The sequence below is a fragment of the Leucopleurus acutus genome (assembly GCF_964270905.1).
Source record: "Leucopleurus acutus genome assembly, chromosome: 15".
Classification (NCBI taxonomy): Eukaryota; Metazoa; Chordata; class Mammalia; order Artiodactyla; family Delphinidae; genus Leucopleurus; species Leucopleurus acutus.
The window spans coordinates 69,822,422-69,843,197 of NC_139157.1; positions in this window are offsets into that span (position 1 = coordinate 69,822,422).

The window sequence follows — 20,776 nt, forward strand, 5'->3', positions numbered from 1 at the left end:
TTAATTAAAATTAATTTTAGACTTACAGAAGACTTACAGAGGTAGTACAGAGAATTCTCACACACCCTTCACTTATCTTCCCCTAAAGCAAACAGCATATATAACCATCAAAACGAAACAAACGGGCTTCCCTGGTGGCGCAGTGGTTGGGAGTCCGCCTGCCGATGCAGGGGACGCGGGTTCGTGCCCCGGTCCGGGAGGATCCCGCATGCCGCGGAGCGGCTGGGCCTGTGGGCCGTGGCCACTGGGCCTGCGCGTCTGGAGCCTGTGCTCCGCGACGGGAGGGGCCGCGGCAGTGAGAGGCCCGCGTACCGCAAAAAACCCAAAACAAACAAAAAAAAAACACTAAACAAACAATACTGAAACAAAACTATGAACTATGTTGCTGACTTTGTTTGGAGCTCACCAGTTATTCCATGACTTTTCTGTACCAGCAGCCGATCCAGGGCACCCCACTTAGACCTTAATCTTGTCTCCTCTAATCTGTGACAGTTTCTTGGTCTTTTTTTTTTTTTGTGGTACGCGGGCCTCTCTCTGCTGTGGCCTCTCCCGTTGCGGAGCACAGGCTCCAGACGCGCAGGCTCAGCAGCCATGGCTCACGAGCCCGGCCGCTCCGTGGCATGTGGGATCTTCCCGGACCGGAGCATGAACCCGTGTCCCCTGCATCGGCAGGCGGAGTGTCAACCACTGCACCACCAGGGAAGCCCAGTTTCTTGGTCTTTTGTCTTTCATGACCTTGACACTTTTGAAGAGCACTGGTTTTTGTATACTGTCCCTCAGATTGGGTTTGTGTGATGTTTTCTCCTGGTGAGGCTGAGGTTATGGATTTGAGGCGAGAATACTGCAGAGGTGAGGTGCCTTTTCATCACGTCATATCTGTGGGTACATGATATCAACACAGCTTACCACTGACCACTGGAGAACTGATGCTTTGTTGTTTCTTGCTTTTTAAACCTGGGCCATTGAAATAGTCTTCAAAATTCCTGTCCTGGGGATGCCATCAAAATTCTGCTCCAACATCATTCCTCTGTCATTTGTTTGCACACAAGATCTAAAATGGCTTTGCTTGCTTATGGGATCAGATTCAAACTTCCCAACCTGGCCTTTTAAACAGTCACTTCATCCATCTAACTTTACTTTCCACTGTCCCTCTCAGGTCCATGCTTCCTCTTTCCTTCCCTCCCCACCATTCTCAGCCTGCCCTCAGGCCGAGGCCCAAGTTTCCTTGAGGGCCTAGTTCAAGTCCCTGTGAAATTTCTTTGACTACTCCAGACAGCAGTGAGCTTTCTTTTCTCTGAATTTCTGATCTGTTCTTACAATCTCACTGTCTTGTGGTTTTGCCTTTTTCCCTAGGTGTTTAATGTGTGTGGCTTGTCTTTCCTCCAAGTGCTAAATACAAAGTAGCTGCTTCAGTAATGTGATTCACGTAGCACCCACCTAAAATCTAACTAGACATCATTCAGCTAGTAGGTGGCAGACAGATTTTGAATAGAATTGAATTCCAGCACTCAGATTACATTGTATGGTCCTTAAGTGTTAAGGAGTAGACATTATCACTCCTCTTTTATAGGTAATAAAATTTAGGTTCTGCATGTTAAATGGATTGACCAAGTTTCCACAGGTGGACTTTTCTTTTTTGGCCGCACGGAGGGGCATGTGGGATCTTAGTTCCCCGACCAGGGATCGGACCCATGCCCCCCTGCATTAGAAGCGCGGAGACTTAACCATGGACCACCAGGGAGGTCCTCCACAGGTGGACTTTTATCTTTTATGTGTGTAACTATATTTCACACAAGTTCTCTGTCCACTCACAATGTTTATTTCCTACTGTCCTTCATCCCGGCATCTCTGATACCCAGGGAGCAGTTCTTGGGGATTTCTGAGGTCCCTCAAGAAGCTTGGGATCATCTCCTACAGCTTTTGCCATGGTCTCTTTGTGGCCACAGCAGGATGGTCAGTGTATAGCTGCCCCTTTCATAAACCACAAGGAATAGAATGGGTTGAGTCCGAGTCAGTCCGGGACACACAGAATTTACAGGGCCTGAGGACACAGACCGTTGTGCCCACACACCCCCTCTGGTACCTCAGCGCAGACCCACCTCCCTCTCCAGCATCCTGGAGGCAGACAGATGTTCGATGTGCAGCCTCTCTGTCACAGCCCGCTCACATTCCCCCCCGCCCGAAGATGTAGCAGCAGTAGCATCTCCCCCCATCAGACCCTGCCCCCTCCACACAGTGGACTTTCTCCCTCCCCTCAGCCTCCATCAGAAGCCACATGGAATGTGGGCCTTTCTTCCTCCAGGTGGGATTGTGATGCTTTTCCCACAGGCAGGAGGACCTGTGACACTCCTGGGACAGAATCCTCTGTGGCTCTGAGTGGACAGGTTTGAATATCACTGTTGCCTCTAGGCCCCTTCTGCTTCTACAGTATGTAGTACCATGTTGCTGGATTCAGAGTCCAGAGAATTCAAGTACATCCTTCTGTTAGATCCTACCAAATCGCCAGGAAGAAAAAGAAAGGTGCACAGAAAAATGTAAATCCTTACTCCATTTTATACCAGAGGATCAACTTGAGAGCTACTGTGATTCTTTTTTTTTTTTTTGAACATTTATTTATTTATTTATTTGGCTGTGTCGGGTCTTAGTTGCGGCACACGGGATCTAATTCCCTGACCAGGGATCGAACCCGGGCTGCCTACGTTGGGGACTTGGAGTCTTAGCCACTGGACCACCAGTGAAGTCCAAGAGCTATTGCAGTTCTTAAAGGGAAAACTCTGGGAGCCTTGTTCTCCGTTTAGCAGGGAACAACTTAGGAACTGCTCTTGCTTAGCAGTTTCCATTTACCATGAGCCCTAGATATTTATTTCCTAGCTCTTCAGAAAATCTTCCAAGATGTTTATGTCCATTTGAAGTCCTTAATGTGCTGGGGCAAAAATTAACTTTTCTTCCAAATTCTTGTAACATAACTTGGTGTCTGTTCCCCAAGTGTGTAGGCACTCATGCTTTAGAATTAGGGAGAGTTCCAAGCAGAATTGTTAATATCTTCAATAACAAATAAAATTGTATCCAGTGCTTTGCCTGTAGTGTGTGCTCAGTTCATATTTTACTTGGTTTGAGAGAAGTCCATAGGAATTGGGATTGGAAGCTCTTTGTTCATGTATTCAGCAAATACTTACTGAACACTTACTATATGACAGGTGTCAGAGGAGGCCAAAATGTTATGGGTTGAATTGTGTCCCACCAACTGTGACCTCCAGGACCTCTGAATGTGACCTTACTTGGAAATACAGTCTTTATAGAGGTATCAAGAGGAAATGAGGTCATTAGACTGGGCCCTGATCCAGTATGACTGGTGTACTTATTAGGGAAATTTGGACACAGGGACAGGGGCACATAGAAGGAAGACATAGTGAAGACTGTTGAAAACAGACAAGAGGCCCTAAGTGGAGCCACTTATGCTGAGCCCCAAGTCACAAAACCAAGACTTAATTACAGTTTCAGCTCTCCCAGAAATGGAATCTTACACCAGTCAATAAGGCATAGCCTGACCAGCACCAGTCAGGTAATCTGCCCGGCAGGCCCCTGCCATCCCCTATAAGGAAAGTAATCTTGCAATAACCAATCTGCTGTTTTGCCTCCTGCAACTTCTTTATTCCTGCTCCCTTCTGCCTATAAAATCTCTTGCTTTGTATAACTCTTCAGGGAACTTTTCCATCTACTAGATTGGATGCTGCTTGATTCATGAATCTTTGAATAGAGCCAATAAGATCTTTAAAATTTACTCAGTTGAATTTGTTTTCTAATCAAGACACACACAGGGAGAACACTACATCAACTTGAAGGCAGATAGCAAGGTGAAGCTTCTGCAAGCCAAGGAACGCCAAAGATTGCCTGCAAACCATCAGAAGCTAGAAGAAAGGCATGGAACAAATCCTTCCATCGCAGTCCTCAGAGAGAACCAACTCTGCTGACACCTTGATCTCGTTCTAGTCTCCAGAAAAGTGAGCCAGTAAATTTCTGTCGTTTCAGCCACTCAGTTTGTGGTACTTTGTTATGGCGGCCCTAGGAAACTATACATGAAAGCAGAACGAAGCAATCACAAAACTGTGTGACATGATGCACGGGGCATACATGTGACCCCTCAGGGGGAGCAGAAGCCGAGTCATACAGTCCTTGAGGGCCAGTAAGGGCTTTAGATTTGCCCTTGGGTCAAAGGAGGGAAGATAGTGGAGAGACAAGCCAGGAGGTCCATGCCGCTGGCAGAAGGCACATAAGGATTTTATTTTTAGTTTTTTAAACCACAGAAGAGGACATATTCTTCCCCACCTGAACTCTTTTCTTCTAGCAGGATGGAGGCTTCCTCAACTGGAAACAGCTAAGAGATGGAGCAAAGCCCCAAGATCCTTGGCAGCAGAGGGAAGATAAGAAAGATGTAAAAGTACCCCTCGAAGGGTCTTACACTGGAGTGCATGCCCTGGTCCGGCTGCTCCCCCATTCGTGTTGCTCCAGGTGCCGCCCAGGCCACGCCGAGCTGCTGTGGGAAGAAGACCATGGATGGGGGCATTTTGATTTCACGTATTTGATGATTTTTAGCCAGAATGTCTGTGAATGAAATTATAACAGTTAGGTGAATTAAACTGTTTTTAAAGCAATGATCCTTTTTCCCCCCCAGCAGAGTTTAAAACTCAAGAAGGGAATTTATATTTGGGCCAATAAGAAGAAACCAAAGAATTGATAAGAAGCTTGGCATGAGACCAAGGTCTTCCAATCTTCCAAAGGCAAAAAACTAGATTCTAGAAAGGAGCAGGGAGTTGCCATTCTTTGGCAATGTGCTCATTTAAAAATAATATTTCTTTTTCTGCCAAAACTGTTTTTTCCAAATTTGAGGATTTTTGTATCGAATGCCCTTTAAATTTCAAAAGTTTTTTTTTTAAACATTGCAATAAAACTGGAAAGATCTATGGATTTACCTTGATTTTAAAGAATATAATTTTGTGTTTCATTCTGTAGTGATACACGCAGTTATTACAGAGTGAAAAATTGGAAATTTGGTGTACAGTAAGTATTTGGATTTTTACACTAAAACCAAAAATGATAAATACTATGCAAATGTGATAAAACATGGGATTTCAATTGCAATTAGAGTGTATTATAATGGGAAAAAATAGTGTCTTTTAAGAAGGAAATAGTTCTAGCAGGACCCTGGACTTATATGAACCTATAAAATTTTCCTCTCGAACATTCTGAGTAAGATTCATTTTACAGTCAGTGTTTATTTTTTGTTTTTTCCTTTCATATGTTTTGGTTATATATTATAATATTTTTAATTGGCTTGGGAGAATTTGAACTCATAATTTTAAAGTAACCGATATTTGTATTTATTCAGTGACTTCTGAGAATTTGCAGTTCTACACTATGTTTATCTGTAATTAAAATAAGGATCCTGATAATGTGAATTTCACCCAGGAATCTTTTGAACAAAACCTCAAAAGCCTGTATTGCATTGTTTCTTGCTAATTGGTAGTAGGTACCTTCTCTGCAGGAAAATTAAAAACTTTGATGGGCATTGGTTAAAATAATACTAATAATACTAACTGGGAGAATCATTTGGATGTATATGATACACACTTTAGAATAACTATTATATTTTAAATTTGTAAGAGAATGTTGCACGTTTAAAACGACAAAAGTTTATAGGTATGAAAAGTGTGCAAAATTTAAAATCTTTGGAGATAAGGCCAGGATGTAACAAAGTTAAAAAATATATATACTTGAACATAAAAATTTTGATGTTACTAGAAATTAAACAGTAGGAGTTAGAATTGGTTTATTTAGTTAGAAATCATATGACTCTTGTATTTATAACTATTAAGTCATTATAGCTGGACCAGAGGATGATGACAAATAAACTATTGTTTATCTGCCAGGATTTTCCCATTATTTCAAAATAGAGGACATCCTTCTATTAGTAGCTAAAACCAGCTACCATCCAAAACCAAAAGGAATTATTAGAAAGTTCTGAATTATATTCAGAATTGAGATTTGTATTGATACTGTATTTTTTTAACTTAAATTGTGGGATAAAGTAAATAATTATATTAATTTTATCAGGAAAAAGATAAGTACAAGATATTCAGTTTAGAGGAAATCAAAAATGGGAGCACCGACCTGTTACAACTGGATTGGAAATATCAATATTAAATCATTCCTTTAAAAGAAACTCCTGTTTAGCTCTTCCACTGAAATCGCCCAGGAGCAGTATCGCCCCATGACACAGGCTAATGTCCAGTACTATGATCTCTAGTACTATTTTCCTCTAAAACAAACAACTGATTCCATGTCTGGGGCTAAAAGGTACAAGTAAACATAAGAATTAGGCAATGTGTGTAACATGAATCTGGGGAAGTGACCAAGGTGATCACCCTGTCCTTGATGGTGTGAAATCATTGTTATAACAACTGTAAATAGGGTTCTGGGCATCCTATCAGGGTCAAAAAAAAAAAAAAAGAATCTAGGTAGCTGTATGGCCCAAATCAGTGCTAGTAGATGAGATCATTGACTTTATAGGAAGCAGCAAGTGGTCTTCCAATTGCTGTGATGGGAGACTCACACCGTAAGTAATCTCATGAGATTGCCCATGATGGTTCCAATAACTGGAGGGCATACTGCTGTCTTCATTAAAGGTAGTCTATTCCAACTTCCTTTCAGAAAAACCGTGAGCTGCCAGGCCACACTTATTTCCACACCAACGCAACCTTTCCAGCTCAGAGTGAAACTGAGCGGGACCCTGTGGGGGTCCTGGGCAGGGAAGCCTTTCTGTCCCCTGTTTCTTGTAGGACTCCAGCCTCCACGACCTTCCCTGGGTTCTAAGGGGCAGATTCCAACGGTTGCTAATCTGGGAAGGGAGGGGATGCAGGGTTGGGGGAGAGGAAGCCAGGAAACTGTAGTGCAGCATTGGGGCGGGGTCCTGGTTCCCCCTCAAGGGATACACACAGCAATGTCTTTAAGCTCTTTAAGATGTCAGCATTTTTCACACCAGAGGAAGACTACCTGAGGCTACATTAAAGGAACCAGAGAAACTCATCCATAAAATTACCTGAGACCAGATTAGAGGAGTGCAGGCCCTGTACACACCCTAATCTCATCAGCAACCCTACCTTTGAACCGTTGCTGTAAAACTCCTCGTCAGATCCTCCTGGGTTGGGGTATACAGTTTTTCAGGACAGGAGCCCGCTGTGTCACCTTTTGCCTGGCAAAGCAATAGAGCTATTCTTTTCTACTTCATCCAAAACTCTGTCTCTGAGATTTGATTCAGCACCGGTGCACAGAGGCTGAGCTTTCAGCATCAAGGGGTTCTTAAGGTTATCTGTGCAATGAACCTTTTGCCAGTCTGGCAAAGCCTATGGACTCTTCTCCTAATAATGTTTTAAATGCATAAGATAAATTGGATTACAAAATAAACTAATTATAGTGAAATATAATTATCAAAATATTAAAAAAATTGTGTTATAGTAATACATGTATTCTTTATTAACACATTAAATGACAAAAAAACATTTAAAATATTGGCAAGGTAAACTAGGTTTTCTTTTTTGAAGACATTAGTGTGAAGGCAGTAGTTGCTTAGCTTGAATAAGAGAATTAAACTATGGGGAGGGCCTTTGTCAAGGCAACATGCATGCATGTTGGGAAGCCAGTCAGTTTTGATCTTCTGTTTGGATGGTCACAGTGTTGAAAATCCCAGTTCTCAAAATATATTATTGTGATTAGAATTAAGGCTTCCATAGTTCACTTTACAAGGCCAAGATAGGCAGACGTATTTCAGAGAACATCACAACTTTAAAAATTAAATGCCAACTGTAGTCAAATTTTTGTCCAGAAATCAGTGAGTTCTTCTTTGGCTACATCATTATTTTCAACATAGATTCTCAATCTTTCTTTTATGTTTAGTATTTTTTGCATCCTGTAGATGACCTGGGGTAGGCAAATATTGCTTCAACAGAAGATCTTCAGTATAAAAGTAAATAGAAATGATGGTAGTAGGCATTCTTATGTTCTTCTAAAATTGAGGTGGAAATCATTCACTATTTTCACTGTAAAGTATGATGGTTTTCTGTAGGGTTTTTTATGTAACTTTATCAGACTAAAAACAATCCCTTCTATTTTCACCTTGTTGAGGAGTTTTGGTCATGTTGACTTCTTTGAAAAGAGAAATCTGAGAACACTGGGGTCATTTCAGAGGCCTATCAAAAGTTATATCTATTTAGATGACATTAAAGTTGAATGATGGATTCACAGTTCTTTCCTTTCTGATATTAACTGTGTCCTCCAGCATTTAAAAGTTGAAAGGATCAGCAAAATATTCACAAATCAAATCCAGCAATATATGAAAAGAATTATATACCATGGCCAAGTGAGATTTATCCCAGGTATGCAAGGCTGATTCATCATTCAAAAGTCAATTAATGTAAACAATCACATCAACAGACTAAATAAGAAATATCACATGATCCTATCAATAAATGCAGAAAAAGCGTTTGACAAAATTTAACACCCATTCATGATAGAAACTCTAAACTAGGAATAGAAGGGAACTTATTCAACTTGATAAAGAATATTGACAAAAAATCTAAAGCTAACATTATACATAATGGTGAAAAACTTGAAGTTTTCTGACTGAGATCAGGAATAAGAAGAGGATGTCCCCTCTCACCTTTGCTTTTAACCATTTTATGGAAAGTCATAGCTACTTTAATAAGGTAAGAAAAAGAAATAAAAGGTAAACAGATTAGGAAGGAATAAATAAAACTGTCTTTGTTCACAGATGACATGATTATCTATGTAGAAAGCCTGAAGGAATTCCTGGAACTAAAATGCAATTATAACAAGGTTGCAAGATTCAAGGTCAATATTCAAAAGTCAATTGCATGCAAAAGAATTAAACTAGACTACTATCTTACACCATACAACAATATTAACTCAAAATGGAGTATGACTTGAATGTAAGACCTGAAACCATGAAACTCCTGTAGAAAACATAGGTGGTAAGCTCCTTGACATTGGTCTTTGCGATGATTTTTTGGCTCTGACTCTAAAAGCAAAGTCAACAGAAACAGACAACTGGTACTACATCAAATTAAAAAGCATCTGCACAGCAAAGGAAATCATCAACAAAATGAAAAAGCAACCTACTGAATGGGAGAAAATATTTGCAAATCATATATCTGATAAGGGTTAATATATAAAATATAAAGAACTCATACAATTCAATAGCAAAAAAGTCAAACAGTCTGATTAAAGAATTGGCAGAGCATTTTCGAAAGAAGGCATACAGATGGCGAACAGACACATAAGATGCTCAACATCACTAATTAGGGAAATAAATAAAAATCAAAACCATAACAAGATACGACCTCACACCTGTCAGAATGGCTGTTATCAAAAAGGCCATGAATAACACAACATTGTAAATCAATTATATTTCAATAAAAAAATATTAAAACTAAAAAAAAAAAGACCACGAATATCAACTGTTGGTGAGGGTGTGGAGAAAAGGGAACCCTGGCGCACTGTAGGTGGGAATGTAAATTGGTGCAGCCACTATGAAAAACAGTATGGAGGTTTCTCAAAAAATTAAAAATAGAACTACCATATGATTCAGTAACTTCTAGATATTTACCCAAAGAAAACAAAAATACTAATTCAAAAAGATACATGCACCCCAATGTTCATTGTAGCATTATTTACAAAAGGCCAATATACGGAAATAACTTAAGTGTCCATCAACAGATGAATGGATAAAGAAGATGTGAGATACACAGACAGACAGACAGACAGACACACACACACACACACACACACACACACACACACACTAGAATACTATTCACCCATAAGGAAGAATGTAATTTTGCCATTCACAACAACATGGATGAACCTGAAGGGCATTATGTTAAGTGAAATAAGTCAGACAGAGAAATACAAATACTGTACGATTTCACTTACATATGGAATCTAAAAAACAAACAAAACAAAACAAAATCAGCCCCATAGATACAGAGAACAGAGTGATGGTTGCCAGAGGGGAGGGAGGTGGAATGTGGGGGCAAATAGGTGAAGGGGGTCAAAAAGTACAAACTTCCAGCTATAAAATAAATAAGCCCTGGGGATGTAATGTACAGCATGGCAGCTATAGTTAATAACACTGTATTGCATATTTGAAAGATGCTAAGAGAGTAAATCTTAGAAGTCCTCATCACAAGAAAAAAAAGGAAAAAAATTGTAACTATGTATGGTGATGGATGGTAACTAATTGTGGTGGTCATTTCACAATTTATACAAATATTGAATCATTATGTTGTACATCAGACACTAATATAATGTTATATGTCAATTATACCTCAATAGAAAAAGAAAAAAAAGTAAATTGCTTTCCTATATACCAGCAATGAACAAGTGGAATTTGAAATAAAAAACACAATACCATTTACATTAAGACCTCCATAAATGAAATACTCAGGTATAAATCTAACAAAATATGTATAAGATCTATATGAAAGAAATCAAAGAAGAACTAAATAAATAGAGAGATGTTGCATATCCATGGATAGGAAGGCTCACTGTTGTCCACATGTCAGTAATTTCCAATGCAATCCCAGTCAAAATCCCAGTGAGTTATTATGAGGATTTGGACAAACTGATTCTAAAGTATGTATGGAGAGGCAAAAGACATAGAACAGCCAAAACAATATTAAAAGAGAATAAGAAAGTTAGAGGACTGACACTACCCAACTTCAAAACTTACTATAAAGCTACAGTACTCAAGACAGTGTGGTATTGGTGAAAGAGTAGATACATAGATCAATGGAAGAGAATAGAGAGCTCAGAAATGACTCACAAAATTACAAACTGGTCAGTAAACTGATCTTTGACAAAAGAGCAAAGACTATACAATGGAGAAAAAGTAGCCCTTTTCAACAATTCCTGCTGGAACAACTGGACATCCACATGCAAAAAAAAAAAAAAAAAAAAAAAATCTAGAAACAGACTTATATCCATCACTAAAGTTAACTCAAAATTAGTCATAAACCTAACTGTAAAACACAAAACTGTAAAACTCCAAGAAGATAACAGGGGAAAATCCATGTGACTTTGGGTATGGTGATGCCCTTTTAGATATAACACCAAAGACATGATTAATGAAAGAAATAATTGATAAGCTAGACTTCATTCAAATTAAAAACTTCTGCTCTGTGAAAACTCTCAGGAGAATAAGTAGACACCATAGACTGGGAAAAAAATATTTGCAAAAGACATATCTGATAAAGGACTGTTATCCAAAGTATACCAAGAACTCTTGAAGCTCAACCATAAGAAAACAAACAATTCTATTAAAAAATGGGCAAAAGATCTAAACAGATACTTCATCAAGGAAGATGTACAGATAACAGATAAGCATATGGGGACTTCTGTGGTGGAGCAGTGGTCAAGAATCCGCCTGCCAATGCAGGGGACACAAGTTCGATCCCTGGTCTGGGAAGATCCCACACGCTGCAGAACAAGTAAGCCTGTGCGCCACAACTACTGAGCCTGCGCTCTAGATCCCGTGGGCACTGCAACTACTGAGCCCATGTGCTGCAACTACTGAAGCCATGCTCCTAGAGCCTGCGCTCTGCAACAAAAGAAGCCACCGCAATGAGAAGCCTGCGCACCACAACAAAGAGTAGCCCCTGCTCGCCGCAACTAGAGAAAGCCCACGCACAGCAACGAAGACCCAACGCAGACAAAAAACAAAAACAAAACCCAAATAAGCATATGAAAATATGCCCCACATCACATGTCATTAGGGAAATGCAAATTAAAACAACAGTGAGATACCACTGCACACCTATTAGAATGGCCAAAACCTAGGACACTGTAAGAGCAAATGCTGGCAAGGATGAGTAGCAACAGGAACTCTCATTCATTGTTGGTGGGAATGCAAGATGGTATAGTCACTTTGGAAGACAGTTTGGTAGTTTCTTACGAAACTAAACATACTTTTACAATATAATCCAGCAATCTCATTACTTGGCAATTTACCCAAATGAGTTGAAAATTTATGTCCACACAAAAATCTGCACATAGTAGCTTTATTCAGAATTGCCAAAACTTGGAAGCAACCAAGATGTCCTTCAGTCAGTGAACAGATAAACTGTGATACATTCAGACAATGGAATATTATTCCGTGCTAAAAAGAAATGAACTGTGAAACCATGAAAAGATGTGGAACTATGAAATCAGCTCCATTCCATAACCAATGGAATGTTATTCAGTGCTAAAAAGAAATGAGTTATGAAACCTTAAATGTATATCACTAAGTGAAACAAGCTAATACCAAAAGGCTACATGCTGGAAGGTTCCAACTATATGATATTTTGGAAAAGGTAAAATTCTGGAGACAGGAAGACGGTCAGTGGTTGCCATGGGTCAGAATGGAGGGAAGGATAAAGGGGTGAAGCACAGAGTATTTTTAGGGCAATGAAACTACTACATACGATACTATAATGGTGGGTATTTGTTATTATACACTTGTGAAAATGCATAGAAGGTGCGACACCAAGAGTGAACCTTTATGTAGAGTATGGACTTTGGGTGATAATCATGTATCAGTGCGGGTTCATAGATTATAACCAGTGTACCGCTCTGTACAGGATGTTGGCAGGTGGGGAGACTGTGTGTATGGAGACAGGGGACATATGAGAATCTCTGTACCTTCTGCTCAGTTTTGCTGTGAACCTAAAACTGCTCCAAAGAGTAAAGTCTGTTTTCAAAAAAAGTTAGAAGGATGCCAGTCCTGTTCTCCTTTTTCATCTCAGCAGCTTAGCTGAGAAAGCGTATTATTTTTCAGTAGTATCCATGATGGTGACTGTAGAAATTTAAATGGAAAGATTTATTCATGTAAGTGTAACTAACTGGCAGGTAATGCAACTAAAGGATATGTTTTTTTCCCAAAGCCAAACAAGAATGGGTTTTCTTTTTCTCTTAGAAAAAGGGAAACTTCTGCTCATAGTTAAAGTGCTTTTAAAGATTTCCCTCTTCTGAGTGGTAGAGAAATGATCTCCACCATGTTCCCTTTTCTTGATAAAATCTTAAAAAAATATGTGGTGATTCAGAGATCTGTTTCTGATAATGATCTTGCCTCTGTGACTAAAAATCATCTTCAGGGTAACATGAGGAGTCTTTGTCATCAGCGCCTGTCTGTGTAGTGGGTAATGACTGATGATTACCTGAGAGGTCCCTTTCTCGTGGAAGTAGCAGAACAAGCTATATAACGGAGTGTGGCAGGAGTTTTACCTGTGCAAAGAGTATGAAGTGTTTCTTTTCAGACAAAGTTGTGTTTGGCATTATTTTTCCTTTTTCTTTCTTTTCTTAAAAAAAGTCATTTTGAAAACATTCAGTCATTGTAATTCTTAAAATGGACTAAAAAAAAAAAAAGAATTTTTCTTCAATAGCACCAGCAAACACATAGTGAACAAAACAAGGAGATGCCTATTTTAAGGAGATGGCCTGTCGCTCCCACCAGCTGCATGCCGAAGGGAAACCTGAGGTTTTCAATTCTTCAGTGATGTGCTTCAAAATACCCCTGAGTATGGACCATACTTTCCTGTTTCTTTGCACATCTTATAGGTTTTTTTTTTAATTAAATACTGCATTTAAAATAATACATTGTGCAAATCAGACCATCCCCTCCCTTCCCACCCCCAACTAGAGTTTGTTGTTGCTGTTTGGGAATGTGGGTGTCACCGTTGTTGCTGTTTGTTTGTTTAGTGACTTTCCTGGATTAGTTAGAGTCAATATTCTCTGTTGTGTATGGTCACTGAAGTCTTTGCTCAGTTAACTTCGTGATTAGCTAACGATTGGACATACGTGTCCTGAAATTCCTTGACCCAGTACCTCTCCCAGCCTTTGCCGGGGCGGGGGCGGTTCTCTGTGCATATTGGGACTTACTTTCAAAGTTCTCACAGACAATTCACAACTCTCCCTTAGCCTTCACTTTCTGCTTGTGCAGAATCTCAAGGCTAGACAGAGGGGGAATATTAGGACCTTCTCAGATCTTCCCTGGGCATACTCACAGCCCAGGACATGCAGGTGGCCTTGTAGATTCCCAGGAATATGTTGAGCTTTTCACAGCCCCCTAAAGACTTCTTATTCACCAGATTTGCCTTTTAAAATATTTTGTTCGGTCTCTTATTTGCCCAAATGTTATTGCTAGGATAGGCACCTGTGATGCTAAAGAATTGCCATGGATTGTTTTTGGGTTTTGTTTGGTTTTATTCTTTTCTGCCAACGAGTATTTGTGATTTTTAAAAATTGAAGTATAATTGACTTAAAATGATATATTACTTTTAGGTCTGTAACAGTGATTTGATATTTTTATACATTATAAAATGATCACAAGTCTAGTTACCATCTGTCACTATACAAAAACATTATATTATTATTATGAACTATATTCCCTATACTGTATGTTAGATCCCTGTGACTTCGTTATTTTATAACTGGAAGTCTGTACCTCTTAATCTCCATCACCTATATCACTCCTCTTCCCATCCCTCTCCCCTCTGGCAACCACCTGTTTGTTCTCTGTATCTATGACTATTTCTGTGTGTTATGTTTGTTAATTTGTTTTATTTTTGAGATTCCACATATAAGTGAAATCATACAGTATTTGTCTTTGTCTGACTTATTTCACTTAGCATAATACCTTCCAGGTCCATCCATGTTGTCACAAACAGCTGAGTGAAAAAAGAATTTCATTCTTTTTCATGGCAGAATAATATTCCATTATATATATATATACATGTGTGTATATAAAATTATCACATCTCCTTTATCCATTTATCTATTGATGGGCATTAGGTTACTTCCATATCATGGCTATTTTTGTTTACTTGTTTTGACCATGCTGCATGGCTTGTGGGATCTTAGTTCCCTGAACAGGGATGGAACCCGTGCCCTCGGTGGTGACGGTGCAGAGTCCTAACCACTGGACCACCAGGGAATTCCCGTCACGGCTATGGAATTGCTGGATTGTATGGTAGTTCTATTTTCAATTCTTTGAGAAATCGCCATACTGTTCTCCATAGTGGCTGCACCAATTTACATTCCCACCAACAGTGCAGGAGGGTTCCCTTCTCTCCACACCCTCTCTAGCACTTGATATTTGTGGTCTTTTTGATAATAACCCTGGTGGGCAGGGTCGGTTCCCAACATGGCTTGCTGTGGGCTCCTGAATTTTCTGGAGCTGGTGTCGGCCTGCTGGTGGGTAGGGCTGGATCCCAGTGTGTCTAGCTGAGGGGCCCAAAGTGTCCAGAGCTGGTGTCGGTAGGCCGGTGGGTTAGGTCAGGGCCCAGGTGATCCTGGGGCTGGTGCCTGCCCACTGGTGGGTGTGGCAGAGTCCTGGGGCTCGTGTTGGCCCACTGGTGGGTGGAGCTGGGTCCTGGAGTCTCTGGTGGGTGGGGCTGAGTCCCTGGCGGCTTGAGGCTCAAGAGGGTCCTGTGGTAGCCTGCCTGCTGGTGGGCGAGGCTGTGTTTCCACCTGGTTAGCTGTTTGGCCTGGGGCATCCCAGGACTGGTGTCCGCTGAGCAGTGGGAGGGTCTGGGTTCTGGTTCTAATAAGCTAGAGGGAGGAGTCCAAAATGGGGCTTATCGGCACCAGTGTCCTCACGGTTAGAGTGAGCTCCCCAAAATGGCCATGGCCAGTGTCTGTGTCCCCAGGGTGGCTCCCAGTTGTCTCCTGCCTCTCCAGGAGGCTCTCCAAAATTAGCAAATGAGTCTGACCCAGACTCATTTCCAGTTACTGCTTCTGCCCTGGGTCTCGGAGCAGGTGAGATTTTGTGTGCATCCTTTAGGAGCCGAGTGGCTGTTTCCTATAGCTCTCTGGCTCTCTTGAAAGTCAGCCTCGCTGGCCTGTTGCATGCGTGAATGCAATTTCGAAAAGTAGAGTCCTTCTCTTTGAAATCATGGCATAAACGACCACTTCTTATTGCCCCAGAATTGACTTCTGACTGTGTATGCTGTGTCTTTGTTGTCTCTTTCCACACTGGAAGGAGCAAATTCTTTTTATTAGCTCTTGAGTTTGGGGGTTTGGTTTTGGTTAGAAAAGAACAATTTGCAGACAGAGTATAGTTTAAACAAGGCTCATAATTCAGAAGACAACAACTCTGGGACGTTTCCTGTGCATCGTTATCAGATACTTTCTACTCTACCTTATCCACGCTCTATAATAATGTCATGCCCTCCAAGAAACGTGCTTGGTGCAGTGGAGAAGATGGAAAAGAGTAAGACAAAACCCAGAAGTTATGCTGCCAGGTTTGGATGTGTGATTGAGGGCAATTTCTACAGTCTGGGTGGCTGGAAAGAAAGGGGAGAAAAAGAGAAGAGGTGTAAACTCACAGGAAGCCTCAGAGCTGAAAATGCTAACATGGTAAGTAAGAGGCATAAAAGCACTTAAAATACACTAGTGTTTGGTCTAACATTGACCGCTCCTTCACCATGAGTTTTCAACTCAGATTTTTTTTTCCTTAGCATATAAATCAAATGGTTAAAAAGGAGTCAATGGGAATTCATTGCTCAGAGCTGTCTCCCTTGTTCAGTTTGGCTATGAGACATCCATTCATCAAAGGAAGTGATCGTGTATTAACTTGCTCTGTGCAGTGCTTACATATTAGTAAACTCAAGGAGGGGGAGTTAGATTTAAAAGTTTCTAAGAAAAGTGAATGATACACAATAATGCTCTAAAATCCAAACTGAAGAAATGGAAAAATTATTAAATCCTTAATTATCAAACCTAAGGGGATATTTACACTTCAAACCCCTTTCTCTTTAAGAGTTAAGGGATTGGATGAAGGATCAGAAAACCATGTAACTTTTTTCAAAGATGGCTATAGTGATCAAAATTGAACAATAGACCTGGGGGGCAGGGCAACGAACAAGGAACTGGGAAATTTCTGTTCCTCTCCTGGACAAGTTTCAATATAATTGCTTTAAAAAACAAGAAACAAAAAACCTCCCAAATTCACTTCTTTATAAAAAACAAGGGACTTCCCTGGTGGTGCAGTGGTTAAGAATCCGCCTGCCAACCTGCAGGGGACTCGGGTTCGAGCCCTGGTCCGGGAAGATCCCACGTGCTGCGGAGCAACTAAGCCCGTGTGCCACAACTACTGAGTCTGCGCTCTAGAGCCCATACGCGGCAACTACTGAGCCCGTGCGCCATAACTACTGAAGCCCACGCGCCTAGAGCTCGTGCTCTGCAACAAGAGAAGCCACCGCAATGAGAAGCCCGCGCACCGCAGTGAAGAGTAGCCCCCACTTGCCGCAACTAGAGAAAGCCCGCGCGCAGCAACGAAGACCCAATGCAACCAAAAATAAATAAATAAAATAAATAATTAAAAAAAAAAAACAATAAGAGTACTGGCAAAAATTGTCAAAATTAACTTTTGCATTATTCTGGAAATTAATCAAAGGCTTGCAACAATCCGATTTTTTCTATTTCCTCGAGAAAAATGTCTGGATCTCTGTAAGAAAAGAAAATCGTGTGGAATTTTAATTTGCCCTGTTCCCATCCCCATGGTAACCTTGAAATGCAGTAGTCTTGCAATCAGCAGCTGTTAACACAAGCAACCTAGCAGTCACCGGGGGATGCAGAACAGATTTGACACTCCCCCCAAATCTCCATTCCCAAAGAACTGTCATTCTATAACCTGTCTGGTAGCTCCCTAGAAACCTGCACTCACAGGGCTGGTTTTTATTTGACCTAACTCAGCACCTGCTCAGTGGAATAGCCTTTCCCCCACAAGTCTTGTCACAAACGATCAATGGGTGGCCAAGATGGTGGAGATGGAAGGCGCTGAGCTATCTCCTCCCACAGGTGCACCAATATTACAACTATTCACAGAGCAACTATCTATGAGAACAGCCTGAAGACTAGAAGAAAAGCTTTTCCACAGCTAAAGGTATAAAGAAGAAACCACAACTAGATGAGTAGGAGGGGTGCAGAACAGTGTAGATAGTCAAGACACATACCCCTAGGTGGGCGACCCACAAATGGGAGGAAATTTGCAGAGGTTCTTCCAAGAAGCAAGGGGTCTGAGCCCCGCATTGGGTTCCCCAGCCTAGGGGTCCTGCACAGGGAAAATGTTCCCCCAGAACATTTGACTTTGAAGGCCAGCAAGGCTGACTTTCAAGAGAGCCAGAGAGCTATAGGAAACAGCCACTTGGCTCCTAAAGGATGCACACAAAATCTCACCTGCTCCGAGACCCAGGGCATAAGCAGTAACTGGAAATGAGTCTGGGTCAGACTCATTTGCTAATTTTGGAGAGCCTCCTGGAGAGGCAGGAGACAACTGGGAGCCACCCTGGGGACACAGACACTGGCCATGGCCATTTTGGGGAGCTCACTCTAACCGTGAGGACACTGGTGCCGATAAGCCCCATTTTGGACTCCTCCCTCTAGCTTATTAGAACCAGAACCCAGACCCTCCCACTGCTCAGCGGACACCAGTCCTGGGATGCCCCAGGCCAAACAGCTAACCAGGTGGAAACACAGCCTCGCCCACCAGCAGGCAGGCTACCACAGGACCCTCTTGAGCCTCAAGCCGCCAGGGACTCAGCCCCACCCACCAGAGACTCCAGGACCCAGCTCCACCCACCAGTGGGCCAACACGAGCCCCAGGACTCTGCCACACCCACCAGTGGGCAGGCACCAGCCCCAGGATCACCTGGGCCCTGACCTAACCCACCGGCCTACCGACACCAGCTCTGGACACTTTGGGCCCCTCAGCTAGACACACTGGGATCCAGCCCTACCCACCAGCAGGCCGACACCAGCTCCAGAAAATTCAGGAGCCCACAGCGAGCCATGTTGGGAACCGACCCTGCCCACCAGGGTTATTATCAAAAAGACCACAAATATCAAGTGCTGGAGAGCATGTGGAGAGAAGGGAACCCTCCTGCACTGTTGGTGGGAATGTAAATTGGTGCAGCCACTATGGAGAACAGTATGGAGATTTCTCAAAGAATTGAAAATAGAGCTACCATACAATCCAGCAATTCCATAGCCGTGACGGGAATTCCCTGGTGGTCCAGTGGTTAGGACTCTGCACTGTCACTGCCAAGGGCACGGGTTCCATCCCTGTTCAGGGAGCTAAGATCCCACAAGCCATGCAGCATGGTCAAAACAAGTAAACAAAAATAGCCATGATATGGAAGTAACCTAATGCCCATCAATAGATAAATGGATAAAGGAGATGTGATAATTTTATATACACACATGTATATATATATAAAATGGAATATTATTCTGCCATGAAAAAGAATGAAATTCTTTTTTCACTCAGCCGTTTGTGACATCATGGATGGACCTGGAGGGTATTATGCTAAGTGAAATAAGTCAGACAAAGACAAATACTGTATGATTTCACTTATATGTGGAATCTCAAAAATAAAACAAATTAACAAACATAACACACAGAAATAGTCATAGATACAGAGAACAAACAGGTGGTTGCCAGAGGGGAGAGGGATGGGAAGAGGAGTGATATAGGTGATGGAGATTAAGAGGTACAGACTTACAGTTGTTAGGTGTGGGTTTCAGAAATGTATAACACAGATGATGAAACCTACGTGTTGTCCCACCTTTCAGAGATAACCAGTGTTAACATTTTAGTGTATACTCCTCTTGATTTTCCCCCATATGTAATATATATATATATGTAATATCAAGTTACATTTTTAACCTAATGTATCCTGATCATTTTTTCCATATGAATACATAGAGATTTTATGTTAAAAAACCCAAACAGTTGTTTAGTATTCCATATTATACAAAAGTCCTAATTTATTTAATTCTCTTAATAGATCATTGGGTTGTTTAGTTTTTCACTGTTGCAAACAATGTTTCTATCGACCTTTACAACCTATACATAAATGTCTACGCATCTGGGTCAGAACAGATTTTGGTGTTTAGTTACCTCCAAGTGCTATCCCCTTCATGTTATGTCAATTTACACTATTACCAACAACGTGAGAGAGAAGCTGTATCCCCCTATCTTAATCAAATGCTGAGTATTTTAGAAAAATTTTTTCCAGTTTCATAATGAGAAAATAATGTCTCATTGTGGTTTAGTTTATATTTCTTCTAATTATTAGGGAGATTGGGCATCTTTCATAAATTCATTCGTCTTTTGTGTATGTTATGTGAAATGACTTATGTACCTTATCTAGGATTATTTGTTTATTAAATAGTATAGATTGAAAATATTTTTTCACATGTTGTTTCTTTGACTTCTGTTTCCGGTGTTTTTAGGCATATAAAAGTTTTATATTTTAATGTAGTCTAGTTTATTTTTCCATTTGGTCTCTGGGTTTCATGTTATACTCTGAAAAAGTCAAGTTTTCTTCATGTATTTTCTTCCAGAGTCTTAACAGTTTCATTTTTAATAATTGTCCCAACTAAAATTTATCTTAGTCTAAGGAATGTGAGGTAGGGATTCACTTTTACTGTTTTCCCAAATGATTTGCCAGGTGACTCACTTCTATCATTGAATAGTTTTACCTTTTCCCAATTTATAGATAATGCAACTTTTTATTAAAAGAAATTTCTTTATGTACTTTAGTCATAGTTATGTTTTATTTATCAGTCTATTTTGACAGAGTTATCAATTATTGTTGCTACTAAAATCTAGTAGAACTACCAGTTCATTTACCAAGCTTGATCCAGGTTTTGTGTGACCTGA